The 17,324-nt window shown below is 45.8% G+C and overlaps 1 protein-coding gene across 2 annotated transcripts in view; it reads right to left on the bottom strand.

Moving 5' to 3' along the window:
* DNAJC13 (DnaJ heat shock protein family (Hsp40) member C13) overlaps positions 1 to 17,324 on the bottom strand; it is a 1,517,524-nt gene that overhangs the window by 778,232 nt on the left and 721,968 nt on the right. The gene's annotated exons all lie outside the window — the stretch shown is intronic.

The following is a 17,324-nucleotide window of genomic DNA, read 5'->3' on the forward strand; positions in this document are numbered from 1 at the left end:
ATTTGTAACCATGATTGTATTTCAACAGTTTTTATTAAGTGAACATCAGAGGTATTCGTAAACACCTAGTACGGTATTATAACTAATCCTAAGCATAACTTCAATGTAATATTTTTTTCAGGGCATTTCTATTTTCTGATCATATAATAATAATAATAATAATAATAGTTACATTTGTAAAGCGCCTGGTCACACGGAGACCAGTGTGTCCCCGTGCTACGGTATCAACAGAACCCAACAGCAACAACCAAAAAGGACCAGGGCAAAATTTAGGAAGCTGGTAATAAGTACGTCTTCAGACCCTTCCTAAAAATGGGCTCAGAACTCTCCAGCCGGAGTGCCTGAGGAAGCGAATTCCACAGTTGAGCTGCTAAATAGCAGAACGAGCCTCCGCCCATCCTGGCTCTTTTAATTTTAGGGACACACACCCTACCTGTTCCACTGGACCGTAACAATCTAGTAGGTGCATAAGGAGTCAGAATACCATACAAGTACGCTGGACCTTTCCTTTGAAGGATACGTTGGCTCACACACAGAGCCGGGAAACAACCTTTACAACGCAACTTTTACAACGCACTACCATTACAACGAATTTTTTACAACGCAAAAACCATTACAACGCATGTATTTACAACGCATGTTTTTACAACGCAGGTACCTTTACAACGCATACCATTACAACGTAAGTATTGGTAAGTATATAATTATAATTAAAATGTTATATATTTGGGGGTTTTTTAGGGGTATTTTTATAATTATATTTAAAATGTTCTATTTGGGTAAAGGGGTATTTTTAAGGGTTCAGGGTCAGTTTTCAGTTTTTGGGTAAAGGGGTATTTTTAGGGTTCAGGGTCAGTTTTCAGTTTTTGGGTAAAGGGGTATTTTTAGGGTTCAGGGTCAGTTTTCAGTTTTTGGGTAAAGGGTTATTTTTAGGGTTCAGGGTCAGTTTTCAGTTTTTGGGTAAAGGGGTATTTTTAGGGTTCAGGGTCAGTTTTCAGTTTTTGGGTAAAGGGGTATTTTTAGGGTTCAGGGTCAGTTTTCAGTTTTTGGGTAAAGGGGTATTTTTAGGGTTCAGTGTCAGTTTTCAGTTTTTGGATAAAGGGGTATTTTTAGGGTTCAGGGTCAGTTTTCGGGTAAATGGGTATTTTTAGGGTTCAGGGTCAGTTTTCAGTTTTTGGGTAAAGGGGTATTTTTAGGGTTCAGGGTCAGTTTTGGGTTTTTGGGTAAAGGGTTATTTTTAGGGTTCAGGGTCAGTTTTCAGTTTTTGGGTAAAGGGGTATTTTTAGGGTTCAGGGTCAGTTCAGTTTTTGGGTAAAGGGGTATTTTTAGGGTTCAGGGTCAGTTTTCAGTTTTTGGGTAAAGAGGTATTTTTAGGGTTCAGGGTCAGTTTTCAGTTTTTGGGTAAAGGGGTAGTTTTAGAGTTCAGGGTCAGTTTTGGGTTTTTGGGGTACAGGGGTATTTTTAGAGTTCAGGGTCAATTTTGGGTTTTTGGGTTACAGGGATACAGGTTAAAAATAAAATAAAATTAAAATAAATTTAAAATAAATAATTAAATAAATTAAATTTAAATTAAATCAATTAAATGAAATAAAATTAAATTAAAATAAATGAAATGAAATTAAAATAAATGAAATAATATTAAATTTAATTAATTTAAATAAAAAAATTAATATATATTACATTAAAATTAATATATATTAAATTAAATAATATATTTAATTTATGTAATTTAATATAATTAATTTAAATTAAATTAATTAAAAATAAAAAAATTACATTACATTAAATTAAAATAAATAATATTAATTTTAATTAAATTAAAATAAAATAATTAATATATACTTAGCAATACTTACGATGTAATGGTATGCGTTGTAAAGGTACTTGCGTTGTAAAAACATGCGTTGTAAAAACATGCGTTGTAATGGTTTTTGCGTTGTAAAAAATCCGTTGTAATGGTATGCGTTGTAAAAGTATGAGTTGTAACGTCATACATCCCACAGAGCCTTAAATTTCACTCTTTCCCTAATAGGGAGCCAGTGTAAGGACGCCAGTGCCTTAGTCGCCGAGGCCCTTTTTGAGAGCATGAGGATTAATCTTGCTGCTGCATTTTGAATGCATTGCAAGCGCCTCAGGCCTCTGACCGGAGCACCCAAGTACAGGAGATTACCATCGTTCCAGGCGGGAGGTTACCAGCGCATGGACAAGTATTTTCCTTGATTCCGTGGGAAGGGCGTCAAGGGTCTTCCGGAGTCTCCTCAGCACACCAAAGCAGGCGCCTGCCACTCGCCCGATGTGGTAGTCGAAGGACAACTTATTATCCACCCAGATCCCAAGATTCTTGGCATGTTCGCAGGGTATAGGAGTGGGGCGCAGCGACTGGGGCCACCACGCCGAGGACCATACTGATGGGGCCTTGCCAATCACCAATACCTCGGTTTTACTGCCATTCAACCTGAGGCAGTTGCTGGCCATCCAGCCTGCCAGTTCTTGAAGGCAGGATGCAAAATTGGAGGGAGCACCAGGCTGGGCCTGGGTCAGGGAGACTACCAGCTGGGTGTCGTCAGCGTAAGACAGAGCATTAATACCAAACTTATCTGAGATTTTAGCCAAGGGGGCGACATAAAGATTGAATAGGGTAGGGCTCAAAATAGAGCCCTGAGGCACCCCTTGGGCCAGCTTGATGTTTCTAGAATGAAAGTTACCCTGCATAACAGTGAAACTGCGCTCAGATAAGAAGGATTCTAGCCATTTTAATGCTCCGTCCGCTACACCCCCTCTCATTAGATCGTGGTGAAGTAGGGTGTGATGGGCGACAGTGTCTAGAAGAATTAAGGCCGCTGTCTGTCCTTCGTCCACATGCTTCCTGATGATCTCTGTGGAATAGAGTAGAGCCAATTCGGTGGAATGCAACGCCCGAAAACCCGACTGCTAAGGATGGAGAAGGTTGTTAGTACATATGTGTGTAGTAAGCTGAGTATTTACTATCTTTTCCGCAACCTTAGCAAAATAAGGAATCAAGGAAATGGGCCGCAGATTATCAAGCTGATCGGCGCTCATGTGGGATTTTCTGTAGTGGAAGTACCACGGCCTCCTTCCATACTTCCGGAACCACTCCAGAGTTAAAGGACAGTTCTAAGAGATCTCAGAAAAGGTTCCAATACATCTATGCTGCCTCTGAGTATTCTCGGCGTAGCAGGGTACCTAGGCGAACCCAACTTAATACCGGTCGCCATCCTTTTAAGAATGTCCTTGGAGGGTACAGTAAAATTATGGAGACCTTGTATTTCAGGCGCAACCAACCATTCCTTATCTTTTTTACCCTCACGAGCTGATTGCGGAAAAGAGGAGTAAATCCTTTCAACCTTTTCTGCAAAATTCAGCAACTCGATTGCACGACTCTACAGAGCCCATAATAGGCGCTGCAGCAGATGTCAAGGATGATATCTCTTTAAATATCTTAAACAGCTCTTTTGTAGAGGTTTACGCTGTTTGGATCCTATTATTAAAGTATGCTGCCTTAGCCTTCCTAATGAGTGAGTGGTAGTGTTTACGGCTGACTTTGTATTCAGCTTCCAGATCAACTGAAAACTGCTTTCTCCATCGCCTTTATAATTGTTTATAGGTCGATTTAGCAGCCCGTAACACTTCATTAAACCACGGGCTGATTTGCGTCTGTTTGTCGCCTTTTCAATTGACCAGGGTGCCGTGCAGTCCAGAGCAGCAGTTATCCGCCTCTCGAGATCTTTGCACGCCCTATTTACGTCCTGGCCATAAGGCAAACCATCCTTTAATAAAGCCCAAGTTAAAGTCCCCCTGCGAGATGCCTGCCTATTTCCTTCTCTGTGTCAGAGTGAACTAACTCCTGCTTTTTATGTATGGGTAGCTTTATCACAAACGTGATCAGAAAATGATCGGACCACAACACTGGGCGAGGAGGCTTAATTTCCATAGCGTCCCAGTTGGCGAGAATAGGGTCAAGTAAATGTCCCAGTTTATGAATCGGGAGTTCAGATTTTAGAACTATTTGTAGCACTTCAAGTCCCTAGCACAGCTCGTGTGCACCAGGGTCACGTGCATCATCAAAATGTATGTTAAAATCCCCCAGTACCAGGAGCTTTTCGTACCGGAGAGCAGGTTGGATAAGGTAATCAACAAAACTAGGTATGAAACGTGAGTGAGGTCCCAGGGGTCTATACATCAGGAGCCCCTTCACAACATAATCAGTGGCGAGTCTGATAGTAAAAAACCTAGCCTCCCCATCATCTATGCTCACAGGTACAAGGGAGCACCAAATAGCATGCTTGTAACTAATTGCGATGACCCCCCCCCTCTTCCCAGCATTCGGTCTACTCTCATGATCCCATAGCCACTAGGGAGTGCCTCTAAAATTTCAGGGGCAGGATCATCGTCCAGCCATGTTTCCGTAAGAAACATAACATCAGTTTGACCCTCAGATAGTATATCATGGATCTCGATCCTGTGCTTTCTCAGAGATCTACAATTGATCAGCGCTAACCTGAGTGCGGGTCGTCCCTCCCTGACATCTACTTGTTCTGACGCCCCATATAGGCAATGATTGCATTGCCAGCCCTCCACATTAATAGTATGCTTACACCTAATATCAATCACTGGGCAGAGAGCACGAAGTTTCTGGGGGCTGTAATGGAGTCTTGGACCAGATCCAGCAGGGGTTCTGGCCCCTAGCCCCGGTCGGCCGCGGACGGGCGCAGACGGGCTTGCCTTTTTTTTATTTTAAGAGTTTTATATAGCGCTAGCTGTACCCGAGGGTATGAGAGCGCTTTACAACAAGTAAATTATGAGCAAGTAAGCAGTACAGGTTATAGTCAAACACGTGGATCAGGCCGAGAGTAGGACGAATAGAGGCGTGGTGGCGCGGGAGGGCAAGGAGGATGCAGTTCGAACAAGGCGCCGCCCAAAGGTTGCTTAGTTCACACCGGACGCGAGTCCCGAAAGAATTTCTTGGTCCGAGTCAATGCCACTGGTCAAAATATAAGGATAGAAGAGGTGCAGGGTGGAGAGCATCCTGGCTTCTATCGGTTCGTTCGATAGCGGTCGAGGAAGAGGATTTTGAGCAGATTTTTGAATTTGGGAAATGAGGGTATCGTTCTGATGTGGGGGGGATGGAGTTCCAGATTTTGGGGGCGTTTCCAGCAAACGATTTTGTCGCATTTTTCTGCTTGCGAGATTTTAGTGGGATGAGTAGCAGAGTGTTGGAGCTCCTTAGGTTTCTGGACTGGCCGGCCTTTTTGAGTTTGGCAGCCAGGTATTCCGATTTGCCTGTGTGCAGGGCTTTGTGGGTGACGCAGGCTGTTCTGAAGCTGGCTCTCAGTTCAATTGGGAGCCATTTGAGTTCTTCAAGTGCAGGGGAGATGTGATCAAATTTCTTAGTACCAGTGGCCATTCTGGCTGCTGCATTTAACGTTGTTTTCAAGGGGGCGTAGTGAAATTTAGAAGTCCCAGTCAGGGCTGCAATCCCGTAATCAATTCTGGAGAGCACTAGTGCTTGGGTGGCTTGTTGCAGGTCTTTGGGTGGGAGGAAGGGTATGATTTTGTACAGTAATTTCAGATTGAGGAAGGCACTTTTTGTGGATTTTGAGATATGTTTATTCAAGTTTAGTTTCGAGTCTAAGGTGTTTACCAAGAGATTACACCGACTCCGCTAGGATGAGGTTGCCATTGAGGGCATCGATAGCTTTGAGCCATTCTGCAATTTGTGGGTTTTCATCTTTATTGGAGAGGAGGAGTATTTCAGTTTTCATGATTGAGTTTTAGGTGATTATTTGAGAGCCAGACTTGTACCTCCCTGAGTGTGGCGTTGAGTCTCTGGATGTCAGCAATGGAGGAGGTTTCCAGGTAGAGTTGTGTGTCATCCGCATATAGGTGGAAAGGGATGTTAGATTTCCTGAGTAGGGAGGTAAGGGGTTCGATGTAGGCGTTGAAAAGCTGAGGAGAGCACTGATCCTTGTGGAACACCTCTGTTAACGGGGTGGAGGTCTAATTGGAAGCTTTTAATTTGTATTCTTTGTGAGCGGTTGTGGAGAAAGGAAGAGAACCAATTGAGTACTGTCTTTTCTAAACCTGCCCTTTCTTGTAGAGTCTTGATGAGCAGTTTGTGGTTGACTGTATCGAATGCAGCTGATAGGTCTAGGAGGATGAGAAGGCAGCATTGGTTCAAGTCCAGTGATTTGTGAAGATCGTCTATGACATTAAGGATTGCAGTTTCAGTGCTGCAGCCCTTTCTGAAGCCAGATTGGTGGGGGTCTAGGCGCGCCACCGGCGCGCCCGCTGCGCACGGCTGCTGTGCGGGCGTTGGAGCATGTGAATTTAAAGGCAGAGCCCTCCCAACAACTAGAACACTGCCCTCCCCAACAGGAAGTACCTGGCTCTGTCTCACCCACCCTCCGCTCAACGGTAACGCCGCGTCGGACCGAGGCAGGGAGACCAGGCAATCGAGCCCAGGAAATCGTACCCCCTCTTCAGACTCACTCAGGAGTAATTGAAATTAAAACAAGGCAATGTCCAGTATTACAAATTTATCGTTTTTAAAAAATGCTACTGTTGCATGGAGAGAAACCGCGAGCGGACTAGGAGCACTGCCGCTGCCCTTCGCCCACATACAAGAGCTCCCTGGGCCAAATCTTGCTGAGAAAAGCTGTGTGTAGCAAACTTTGGCCTCAGAATCTGACCTCTGACCACACCAAGCATCCTACCCTCTGCAGGCAGCAAACTATAGAGTCTGAGCAGCGGGCTTGGTTGCATTTCCAGGAATACAGCCAGGCCCTGATTTAAAAAAAAATCCATTTAGGTTTCATGGATCTGAAATAATTTGTTGTTATAGTCAACCCTTGAGGGCTCACAGCGGTCCCCCATGTGGAACTGAGTGTGCTCACCCTGCCGCCTTATGTGCTTGCACATTTGTGGATGAAATGGATGATAGAATAAAATGTTTCCTCAGCCAGTCAAGTTCAAATACTTTTTTCTTTTTTTATTACTTTTTGGGTCTGCAGAGCTCTGCAAATTTGGCTTCACAGAATTCCATGAAATGTTGTCTCTTCATGCACAACCCAGCCCCTTTTGAAACACTAATTTCTTGAAAACTACAGAATGGATTTTCACCAAACTGAGTAAAGGCACTCCACTGAGTAAAGTTCTACCTTCATGCCAAATCTGTTTCAATTACATTCTGCAGTTTTTCAAGCATAAAGGAGCAAATAATCCTGTTGGAAACAGCACGGCAAAGCACCCCTGTTTTTGATGGCCTCCGCTTGAACAATCTGCAAAAACTTAGTGGGTGTACTTTTTCTTAAATTAAAGTTTCATGCAGATTTGTTAAACGGTACCAAAGTTAAAAAGAAAACAAAAAATGCCTTTTCAGTGTAAACTCTGACCTAACTAGAACTACAGATGTACAGAGGCTCAATCAGCATTTTATACATATATATATTTTTTGTTTTCATTCACACACGTATATAATGAAAAAAAACAAAGGTTAAAGCTTAGTTATGTTTAGGAAACTTTTTTACCCCTATACAAACCAACTTAAACTACACAAACTTAAAACAATTATATGGTTATAGTTTTCATTTACCGTTTATCCACGACCTTAAAAGTATTTAAAGTAGTGCACCTCGTTACACTCTCTGTTCAGCTTACTTACCAGGCAACATTAACTATAACTCACTGTGAGAAGATGGCCTGATATATGATGCTCACTAGTTCTAGTGATTCAGAAAAGGGGGTGGTGATGAACAGAGTGTCTGAATTAAGCAGACCACTCTTACCCAGTCCAAAGATCAGGGCTTGATCCATCACCGTTATTTAGCTCACTGCCCCATCCCAGCTCAGAACCTGGCTATATGCAAATTAGTCTGTCCCTGGCCCAGTGCATCATGGGAACAGGGCAGACCAAACTACCAAGCCAATTCTTCACCAGAAAGGAGACAAGCTACCGGGGACCGGTTTCTGGCATTTCAGCCTCGTCGGCCCGGCTTGCTTGAATCCTGATGGAGCAGTGAGCAAGGGACTCATGTCTGAGTATACCCTGCCACACCTATAGTGGCCAAAAACGATTCAGAAAAGGGGGTGGTGATGAACAGAGTGTCTGAATTAAGCAGACCACTCTTACCCAGTCCAAAGATCAGGGCTTGATCCATCACCGTTATTTAGCTCACTGTCCCATCCCAGCTCAGAACCTGGCTATATGCAAATTAGTCTGTCCCTGGCCCAGTGCATCATGGGAACAGGGCAGACCAAACTACCAAGCCAATTCTTCACCAGAAAGGAGACAAGCTACCGGGGACCGGTTTATGGCATTTCAGCCTCGTCGGCCCGGCTTGCTTGAATCCTGATGGAGCAGTGAGCAAGGGACTCATGTCTGAGTATACCCTGCCACACCTATAGTGGCCAAAAACGATTCAGAAAAGGGGGTGGTGATGAACAGAGTGTCTGAATTAAGCAGACCACTCTTACCCAGTCCAAAGATCAGGGCTTGATCCATCACCGTTATTTAGCTCACTGCCCCATCCCAGCTCAGAACCTGGCTATAGGCAAATTAGTCTGTCCCTGGCCCAGTGCATCATGGGAACAGGGCAGACCAAACTACCAAGCCAATTCTTCACCAGAAAGGAGACAAGCTACCGGGGACCGGTTTCTGGCATTTCAGCCTCGTCGGCCCGGCTTGCTTGAATCCTGATGGAGCAGTGAGCAAGGGACTCATGTCTGAGTATACCCTGCCACACCTATAGTGGCCAAAAAAGATTCAGAAAAGGGGGTTCTGAATCATTTTGTCCACCATAAGCGTGGAAGGGTATACTCAGATGTGAGTCCCTTGCTCATTGCACCATCAGGATTCAAGCAAGCCGGGCCGACGAGGCTGAAATGCCAGAAACCGGTCCCCGGTAGCTTGTTTCCTTCCCAGTATAAGAATTGCCTTGGTAGTTTGGTTTGCCCTGTTCCCATCATGCACTGGGACAAGAACAGACTAATTTGCATATAGCCAAGTTCTGAGCTGGGATGGTGCAGTGAGCTAAAAAACGGTGATGGATCAAGCCCTGATCTTTGGACTGGGTAAGAGTGGTCTGCTTAATTCAGGCACTCTGTTCATCACCACCCCCTTTTCTGAATCATTTTGTCCACCATAAGCGTGGAAGGGTATACTCAGATGTGAGTCCCTTGCTCATTGCACCATCAGGATTCAAGCAAGCCGGGCCGATGAGGCTGAAATGCCTGAAACCGGTCCCCGGTACCTTGTTTCCTTCCCAGTATAAGAATTGGCTTGGTAGTTTGGTTTGCCCTGTTCCCATCATGCACTGGGACAGGAACAGACTAATTTGCATATAGCCAAGTTCTGAGCTGGGATGGTGCAGTGAGCTAAAAAACGGTGATGGATCAAGCCCTGATCTTTGGACTGGGTAAGAGTGGTCTGCTTAATTCAGGCACTCTGTTCATCACCACCCCCTTTTCTGAATCATTTTGTCCACCATAAGCGTGGAAGGGTATACTCAGATGTGAGTCCCTTGCTCATTGCACCATCAGGATTCAAGCAAGCCGGGCCGATGAGGCTGAAATGCCTGAAACCGGTCCCCGGTAGCTTGTTTCCTTCCCAGTATAAGAATTGGCTTGGTAGTTTGGTTTGCCCTGTTCCCATCATGCACTGGGACAGGAACAGACTAATTTGCATATAGCCAAGTTCTGAGCTGGGATGGTGCAGTGAGCTAAAAAACAGTGATGGATCAAGCCCTGATCTTTGGACTGGGTAAGAGTGGTCTGCTTATCACCACCCCCTTTTCTGAATCATTTTGTCCACCATAAGCGTGGAAGGGTATACTCAGATGTGAGTCCCTTGCTCATTGCACCATCAGGATTCAAGCAAGCCGGGCAGACGAGGCTGAAATGCCAGAAACCGGTCCCCGGTAGCTTGTTTCCTTCCCAGTATAAGAATTGGCTTGGTAGTTTGGTTTGCCCTGTTCCCATCATGCACTGGGACAGGAACAGACTAATTTGCATATAGCCAAGTTCTGAGCTGGGATGGTGCAGTGAGCTAAAAAACGGTGATGGATCAAGCCCTGATCTTTGGACTGGGTAAGAGTGGTCTGCTTAATTCAGGCACTCTGTTCATCACCACCCCCTTTTCTGAATCATTTTGTCCACCATAAGCGTGGAAGGGTATACTCAGATGTGAGTCCCTTGCTCATTGCACCATCAGGATTCAAGCAAGCCGGGCCGACGAGGCTGAAATGCCAGAAACCGGTCCCCGGTAGCTTGTTTCCTTCCCAGTATAAGAATTGGCTTGGTAGTTTGGTTTGCCCTGTTCCCATCATGCACTGGGACAGGAACAGACTAATTTGCATATAGCCAAGTTCTGAGCTGGGATGGTGCAGTGAGCTAAAAAACAGTGATGGATCAAGCCCTGATCTTTGGACTGGGTAAGAGTGGTCTGCTTATCACCACCCCCTTTTCTGAATCATTTTGTCCACCATAAGCGTGGAAGGGTATACTCAGATGTGAGTCCCTTGCTCATTGCACCATCAGGATTCAAGCAAGCCGGGCAGACGAGGCTGAAATGCCAGAAACCGGTCCCCGGTAGCTTGTTTCCTTCCCAGTATAAGAATTGGCTTGGTAGTTTGGTTTGCCCTGTTCCCATCATGCACTGGGACAGGAACAGACTAATTTGCATATAGCCAAGTTCTGAGCTGGGATGGTGCAGTGAGCTAAAAAACGGTGATGGATCAAGCCCTGATCTTTGGACTGGGTAAGAGTGGTCTGCTTAATTCAGACACACTGTTCATCACCACCCCCTTTTCTGAATCACTAGTTCTAGTGATCAGCTTGTATCAGTCCAAACAACCCCTATGGTGATTGGTTGTAAGTCAACCTTATAGACCAGCTATCCTAATGGTAGCATGGACAAAGCAGTCTTCGGCTAAACTCTTTTGGCATGTGAAGCCAGCTGTTTTACCACAATATAACCCATTGAATACCAGATGAAAGGACACCACACAGGTTGTTATGAAAATAAACAGTGTATTTATCAATAACAAACACCTCTGAACTCTTTATGAGATCAGAGGGCTAAGCTGTGGAGTAGTGTGGCTCACTGGTTAGAGGCGGCAGGCCCGAGAGCAGAAGTCAGCCCGGGACCAGGGTTCAATTCCCGACGCGGCAGGGTCGTGGACCTTGGTCAGCGGACTCGATAATTCTCGCTTCGGTGCTTATTCTAATCAGGGGTTCCACTCGGCAACTCTGGGCATTAGCTTGCCTAATCTCCACAACGGAGAATCACTAGTTCTAGTGATCAGCTTGTATCAGTCCAAACAACCCCTATGGTGATTGGTTGTAAGTCAACCTTATAGACCAGCTATCCTAATTGTAGCATGGACAAAGCAGTCTTCGGCTAAACTCTTTTGGCATGTGAAGCCAGCTGTTTTACCACAATATAACCCATTGAATACCAGATGAAAGGACACCACACAGGTTGTTATGAAAATAAACAGTATATTTATCAATAACAAACACCTCTGAACTCTTTATGAGATCAGAGGGCTAAGCTGTGGAGTAGTGTGGCTCACTGGTTAGAGGCGGCAGGCCCGAGAGCAGAAGTCAGCCCGGGACCAGGGTTCAATTCCCGACGCGGCAGGGTCGCGGACCTTGGTCAGCGGACTCGATAATTCTCGCTTCGGTGCTTATTCTAATCAGGGGTTCCACTCGGCAACTCTGGGCATTAGCTTGCCTAATCTCCACAACGGCCCCACCAATTCCGGGGATGCCTGGCTCCACCTTGGGGACTCCCAGCAAGGGACCATCCCACAGGGAAAGCCAGGACGGGTTCCCCAGAGTTATACAGCGCCGGGACGCCCCGTTGCTGGGGCAGCTGTGCGCTTTACAAGTATACTACATTTACATAAGCTCATGACAATCTCTTAGGAAAAATACGATGAGTTGCACAAAATTACAATGGTGCCCTAGGGGCACGACAAACCATATACTAAGTAAATGGTATAAGGAAATCGATAGAGGGAATGGAGCTGTCCAGAGGCTGTAGGACCACGCTATCCTAACTTTAGGTAAGTAATAGGAGGCCCACGGGACGCGGGTGCAGAGTGTGAACTCGCACGCGGGATGCGTAACGTCTATGGACAGTACAGTTCAAGAAAAAGGTGAGTACAGACAATCCTGACTAGTTAGGACTAAAACGACTGTGAATCTGGACACTAGGAGAGTCAATCTACCCTTGAGTACCGAAATGCTCTTGTTACCTCACCCACGGGCGCATAGGTGCGAAGTCGTGTCGGGTTTCTGCGTTGAAGTCTATGGAGCCTGGAAGAAAAGATGCTGCAGGCGACTAGGAGGAAGATGTCCGGTGCGATCCAAGGGTGGATCGAGGAAGAAGAGGACCTGAAAGTAGAGGGGACAATGTTCAAAGTCACTAGCTAGTGACTGGAGTGGAACCAGAAAGGAACCAGATGTCGTCGTCGCGATCAGGTGAAGAGTGGACGCTTGACAATGCAGCCACGTGGACCAGGAGGTGTCTTCGACGACCAGGATGGAGGCACGAGCTGTCCCACGCAGGCTCTCGCTGTCGGTGGTATCTGTTCTGGTTTCGGCGTCAACAGGCCTTGGCAAAGGCAACCCACGCGGTGAGTGGAAAAGGCGTCTGGTGCGGACTAGGAGAGTCCGGGGTGCTCCTCTTTTGGAAGGGAGCAAGGGCCAGTCTGGAGCAACCAGATCAGCAGTGTAGTTTTCAAAGTTCGTCGTCTAGGAGGTCACTAGCCAGCCGGCAAGTGACCAGACAACGCGTCGAGCAGCAAACAGGCAGAAGGGCCCCACGCAGATCTCGTGGAAGCTGGAGGGCTGATCTTCGGTGCAGGAGCTGCTCGGGGCTGGGGCTTCTCAATCCTCAAAGCACTTGGTCGAGTTTACCTCGGGAGTCGTGCTGGAAGCGAAGTGCAGTTTCTCCAAGATGGCCGGTCCCACGTGTCTCGTCGCACCCACGGATCTCAGCTGTGCTGCAGATGTGAGTTGAGGTCGGAGAGGTCTGGGAATCCGGGTCTCATCGGGCTCTGAAGTCTGGATCCTCGAGGGAAGACGACAAAGTGAAGCCGCTGGACGCTTGATGGTGCCTGCAGTTGCAGGGTGGACACTCCTTGCCCACAAGGGAGATTCTTCAGTCTTCTGTCGAGCAGAATGTCGAAGTCCAGAGTTTCTTTTTGTAAAGTTGTTCAGGATAATCTAATTTGGAATGGGACCAACTCCTACCTTTATCCTGCTAAAGGGGGCTGTACTACGTCTAGGTCCCTCCTATGGGTGGGACCAGGAAGGGGGGTGGTCCGGTTTTCGCGCCAGAGCTGGGGCAGGGATGCCCCAGCAACTGGTTTGAACCGGTGTATGCACAGGACACCTTGTGGGACCCAGGCATGTCTCATTCCGTTCAGGCCTGTCCTACCCAATACACAAAATCCTGTCTGGGGTGGTGCTAGCACCTCCCAAGGCAGGAAACTCTTTGTCCAAGCCTCCCTCGCTGGAAGGACTCCCAGCAGCAGGAGGTCAGACTTGTGTCTGTGGTGGCAGCATCGATTTTGTGATGCCAAGGCTCGAGTAACTTTAACCGGGGTTTACAGTTACATACATGTCGTGTCCTTCTAGAAGGGTGGAATGTTACCCCCGTCGCCAGAACTGGCGAGGGGGTAGTATTCCAATTCGTATGACACCTTACACGACATGTTTTGATAATGCTATACCAAAGTTAGCATTCAACCGCGAGGATTATAATGCACTTAAGAGTATATGGTATAGCGTTATCATGGAACAGCTATTAGGACTTGGTTCCGCAAGCTGCAGACAGGCTCAGCTCATGCTAGAGCACCATCTCACATAATTCCAAGCACTCTGCCTCTAGGATTGATAAGGCCTGCCATAGGAGTGACTGATAGGAATATATGTTTCCATTTTGGGGTTAGATATAGGTATACTATATCTACAGCAAAGGGTGATTACACCACCTTGCCCCAGCTGTCTTAGCAGCAAGTTGTGTCTGTTTAGATGGCCAGCCAGGGGTGGCATAATACATGCTTCAGCCCCTGGTAGGCCCTGGGTACACCTATGCCCTGGGTACCTAAGGTACACTATACAGGGACTGATAAGGTGGCCCAGTACCAATTGGTAAATGCACCTAAAGTACATGGTTGTCAATTTAGAGAGAGAACAGCGAGGCTGTGGGTTTGATTAGCAGGCCCACAGCCAGGGAAAGTCGTAAACCAGTGAAGCAAAAAGCAAAAATCTGGGGTGACCATAGGATTGCAGACCCTACTCTCCTACACTCACCACTCGCCCATGCACTGTGTTGTGAAAAATTAGGCTGCTTGAGATGTTATAAGTCTTGTTATGAATGCTATGATTTCACATGCCATAAGTAATGCAGTACGTAAGGGTGTAGCTAGTGCATGGAGCTTTAGTTGCAGTTAATGTAGAGTGTCAAGTGAGGTGACAACTGTGTTTGGGAGAGTGAGACTTATAGTAATTTGAAGGTGGAGCGTAAATTATAAATTGAAATTATAATTATAATGTTATCATTTTTAATGTCGGAGTATTTTTTAAGTTGGGTTTGTACATTAAGTATTTCTAACTATAAATTATCATTAACTTTTGTTTATTTCATTGTATGTTAATGTTTTTTATCTTTTAATAAAAAATGTGTTTCAAATTATACTGTGGCGTGTAATTCATTGGAGAGATGCAAAGTTGAGTGTCGTACGGTAATGTGAAGAAGAGTATCAGTCTAGTGTCATGAAGTGCAGTATTGTAGAGTGGAATAGAGTGGAGTGACCTAGCATAAAATGGAGTAAAGTGTTATGGAGTGGCGTTGTCTGTCGTTTAGTTGAGTATCGTACAGGGGAGTGGCTTGCTGTACAGTGGAGTGGTGTATCGAACAGTAGAGATGAGTGTGGTACAATGGAGTGTCGTCAAAACAAGTGTGGTGGAGTGTCAGAGTAGAGTGGCATACAGTGTAGCAGTGTGTAGTGGAATAGAGTGGAGTTGAGTAGAGTCGTACAGTTTAGTTTTGTCAAGTGCAGTGTCGTACGGTAGAGTGGCAGAGAGTCTTGTACAGTGTAGTTATAATACTTTAAAGGTGGTGGATACATTTAGAATGAAAGCTATAACTAAAACTTTAAAATTTTCAAAGTGCATGTAATTTAAGTTAGGTTTGTACAGGGAACAAAGGTTTTCCAAACTATAACTAAGCTTTGACCTTTGTTTTTTTTTTTAATTTAAATTTTGTATCATTTTATAATAAAAATGTGTTTCAAATTGTAGAGTCCAGTGTCGAGTGGAGTGTTATGTGGAGTGTCGAACAGTATGGTGGAGGAGAGTGTGGAATAGTATAGTGGATTGTTGCAAAGTCTATTTTCACAGAATAGTGTGTTATGGAGGGGCATATCGCACAGCATAGTAAAGTTTTATATAGTGTAGTGGCATGGTGTCTCATAGTGGAGGCAAGTATTGCTGACTGGAGTGGTTAGTTGTAAAGTGGTCTGGAGTGTCATACAGTAGAGTATCAAACACTGTCAGAGTGTCAGACGGTTTTAAAATGGAGTAGGGTGAAGTAGAGTGTTGTATAGTGCAGTATCATTGAGTGCTGTGTCAGTGGTGTATCGTAGAGTGGAGTGGCACATTGTTAAGTGTCATACAGTGCGGTATAGTGGCACAGAGTGGATGGACATAGAATGGAGTATAGTGGCACAGTGGAATATAGTGTGAGAAAGTGAAGCAGTGTAGAACAGAGTATGATATAGTCGCGTGGAGCGGGACAAAGTGTAATAGAGTGAAGTATAGTGCAGTGGAGTGCACCAGAGTGGGGTAGCGTAGCGTGGTATAAAGTGTCAGAGTGGAGTGCTATGCCGTAGACTATAGTGGCGAGAAGTGCAGCAGAGAGGAGTGGCGTCACATACAGTTGAGTAAAGTATCATAAACTGAAGTACTGTTTTGTACAGTACAGTGTAGTGGCTTGTCGTACAGTATTGGAAAGTTTTGTAGACTACAGAAAAGTAGAGGCATACAGTATAATTGAGTTTTGTAGAGCAGAGTGGTATACAGTAGAGTGTTATTAGAGTGGACTGGCATACAGTGTTCTAGAGTACAATGGCATGGAGTGGAGTACAGTGGAGTACTGTGTCAAGAGTGGAGAAAGTGATGTGCAGTTGCATGCAAAGAGTTGCGTACAGTGTTGTATAGTGGATTAGAGTAACATAGAACAGCATAAAGTGGAGCAGAGTGTTGCACAGTGGCACACAGTATAGTACAGCGGAGTGTAGGTGTATAGTCAGAAGAAAATGGTCAGAGAGTAGCATGCAGTGTAGTAGTGTGTTGTAGAATGGAGCTGCATTGAGTACAGTAGTGAGTCAAACAGTGGAGCTGCGTAGACTGAATGGCTGTACACTAGCGTAGAAGGAGGTAAAGTCTTGTAAAGTGGATAACAGTTGAGTGGCGTAAGGTAGTGTGGAGTAAAGTATAACAGCGTATACAGTAGTGTCATGGAGTGTAGTGGCATAGCATTGGATGCAAAATGTTATAAATTGGAGTGGGGTTTGGTACAGTAGAGAGGAGTACTATGTTGTAAAGTATAGAAAAGTATTGCATAGTGGAATAAAGTGCTGTACAATGGAGTATACTGGCATAGAGTGGAGAATAGAGTTGGACAATGGAGTGACTGACGATTTTAAGTAACAGTGCAACAGACAGTACGCTTTCTGCCACAGCAGAGGGGGCGGTGTGTAGAAGAGCACCAGCAGCGGAGTCTTTCAATGACTATCTCCAGCCCAGACGGCGAAACCGCAGACTTGGTGGCACCTGCTTCGGCCACCCCCAGATTAATGGCCTCACTCCCTCTGTCGCTTGCTGTTACCCGAGGCTGCTGTGTTGCAGACTCACCCAAACCTGCCGGTTGCAGAGTTCACAGACGTCACTGCTGGCTCCCGAAACAGGATTCTGCCTGACTCTGAGTGCTTGCTGCCTGCCAACTGATGGATGAATGGCCAGCGGGTCATGTTTTGGGCAATCAGTTTTCAGGCATCCAGTTTACCTGGCTGCCCCCTCCCCTGACCACTGCCTGTTTCCCTCAGAGGCATCCCCTGTAGGAGTGCTGCTTGGACTGCCTGCCTACCTCTGCTCCTTTCCTCACCTCGATGGAGACTGCAGCTTGCCTCTGCCTGTTGATCCTGCCTGGCCCTAGTTAGCTATGCACTCTTGGGTCAGGCAGGATCTGGAGGGGGAGAAGAGGCCGAGTAGAGGCAGAGTCGAGGAGCGGG

The sequence above is a fragment of the Lissotriton helveticus genome, chromosome 10 (assembly GCF_964261635.1).
Source record: "Lissotriton helveticus chromosome 10, aLisHel1.1, whole genome shotgun sequence".
Taxonomy (NCBI): domain Eukaryota; kingdom Metazoa; phylum Chordata; class Amphibia; order Caudata; family Salamandridae; genus Lissotriton; species Lissotriton helveticus.